The following is a 2,500-nucleotide window of genomic DNA, read 5'->3' as shown; positions in this document are numbered from 1 at the left end:
CGGCACACGCTGGGCCCTGGTGCGGCAGGTTGCCTCGACCACCATCGGCACACGCTGGGCCCTGGTGCGGCAGGTTGCCTCGACCACCATCGGCACACGCTGGGCCCTGGTGCGGCAGGTTGCCTCGACCACCATCGGCACACGCTGGGCCCTGGTGCGGTCGGTTGCCTCGATCACCATCGGCACACGCTGGGCCTTGGTGCGGGCGGTTGCCTCGAGCACCATCGGCACACACTGGGCCCTGGTGCGGCAGCTTGCCTCGAGCACCATCGGCACACGCTCGGCCCTGGTGCGGTCGGTTGCCTCGAGCACCATCGGCACACGCTGGGCCCTGGTGCGGCAGGTTGCCTCGACCACCATCGGCACACGCTGGGCCCTGGTGCGGGCGCTTGCCTCGACCACCATCGGCACACGCTCCGCCCTGGTGCGGTCGGTTGCCTCGAGCACCATCGGCACACGCTGGGCCCTGGTGCGGCAGGTTGCCTCGACCACCATCGGCACACGCTGGGCCCACGCTGGGCCCTGGTGCGGCAGGTTGCCTCGACCACCATCGGCACACGCTGGGCCCTGGTGCGGCAGGTTGCCTCGACCACCATCGGCACACGCTGGGCCCTGGTGCGGCAGGTTGCCTCGAGCACCATCGGCACACGCTGGGCCCTGGTGCGGCAGGTTGCCTCGAGCACCATCGGCACACGCTGGGCCCTGGTGCGGCAGCTTGCCTCGAGCACCATCGGCACACGCTCGGCCCTGGTGCGGTCGGTTGCCTCGATCACCATCGGCACACGCTGGGCCCTGGTGCGGCAGGTTGCCTCGCCCACCATCGGCACACGCTGGGCCCTGGTGCGGGCGCTTGCCTCGACCACCATCGGCACACGCTCCGCCCTGGTGCGGTCGGTTGCCTCGAGCACCATCGGCACACGCTGGGCCCTGGTGCGGGCGCTTGCCTCGACCACCATCGGCACACGCTCGGCCCTGGTGCGGGCGCTTGCCTCGAGCACCATCGGCACACGCTGGGCCCTGGTGCGGGCGGTTGCCTCGACCACCATCGGCACACGCTGGGCCCTGGTGCGGCCGCTTGCCTCGAGCACCATCGGCACACGGTCGGCCCTGGTGCGGTCGGTTGCCACGAGCACCATCGGCACACGCTGGGCCCTGGTGCGGGCGCCTGCCTCGACCACCATCGGCACACGCTCCGCCCTGGTGCGGTCGGTTGCCTCGAGCACCATCGGCACACGCTGGGCCCTGGTGCGGCAGGTTGCCTCGAGCACCATCGGCACACGCTGGGCCCTGGTGCGGCAGGTTGCCTCGAGCACCATCGGCACACGCTGGGCCCTGGTGCGGCAGGTTGCCTCGAGCACCATCGGCACACGCTGGGCGCTGGTGCGGGCGCTTGCCTCGACCACCATGGACACACGCTGGGCCCTGGTGCGGCAGGTTGCCTCGATCACCATCGGCACACGCTGGGCCCTGGTGCGACAGGTTGCCTCGAGCACCATCGGCACACTATCGGCCCTGGTGCGGGCGGTTGCCTCGACCACCATCGGCACACGCTGGGCCCTGGTGCGGGCGCTTGCCTCGAGCACCATCGGCACACGCTGGGCCCTGGTGCGGGCGCTTGCCTCGAGCACCATCGGCACACGCTGGGCGCTGGTGCGGGCGCTTGCCTCGACCACCATGGACACACGCTGGGCCCTGGTGCGGCAGGTTGCCTCGATCACCATCGGCACACGCTGGGCCCTGGTGCGACAGGTTGCCTCGAGCACCATCGGCACACGCTGGGCCCTGGTGCGGGCGGTTGCCTCGACCACCATCGGCACACGCTGGGCCCTGGTGGGTTTAGGCACATCTTCAAATTTCTGTCGTGCCAATGCCATTTTTATGGCTTGTAAATTCATACAATGGTCCCCTAAGCCTTCACGTGAAGTTTCGTTGGAAGATGACTCGTTTTCTATTTTTCACGATTTTCGAAACTTTTTGCGGTTCGGGATTTTTTAAAATTTTTTTATAAGGATTTTTGGCACCAAATTTTGTAGGCATGATCCTTCTATTTTTGTTGGCATGCACAAAAAAATTCAGCTAAAAACTCGAAGTAGAGAAGATTTTGTGACCGTTTGAAAAAAGTGTCCCCATTTCAGACACTTTAACGGCTACTGGTAGCAAACCTGTAAAATCTCAAATGCTCTTTAAGGGGGTGTGAATTCTCAGAGGTTTGATGAGGGATAGGGGGCCAACACAAGGCCAAGTACCAGCACCCATCGCACATCATTTGCGCACACCCCCCCGGCCCCCCTCCCAATCGCCGGAACCCCAATGCCGCCGGTCAGGTTCTCCGGCGGTACTCCGGCGATGCTCCGGCGATGCTCCGGCGATGCTGTCCCGAGTGAAAAAAATGCGGCACCAGCACATGCTGGAGCCAAGCATGGGCACCGTGGCTCAAAATCGAACTTCGGCCAAGGCCTCGACCATCAATGGCACATGATGACGCATGGTGATGGCACAT

Source organism: Durio zibethinus, unplaced genomic scaffold, assembly GCF_047325235.1.
Source record: "Durio zibethinus cultivar Kanyao isolate XHJ-2024 unplaced genomic scaffold, ASM4732523v1 HiC_scaffold_3, whole genome shotgun sequence".
NCBI classification, from domain to species: Eukaryota; Viridiplantae; Streptophyta; class Magnoliopsida; order Malvales; family Malvaceae; genus Durio; species Durio zibethinus.
This window is presented reverse-complemented; position numbering follows the sequence as displayed.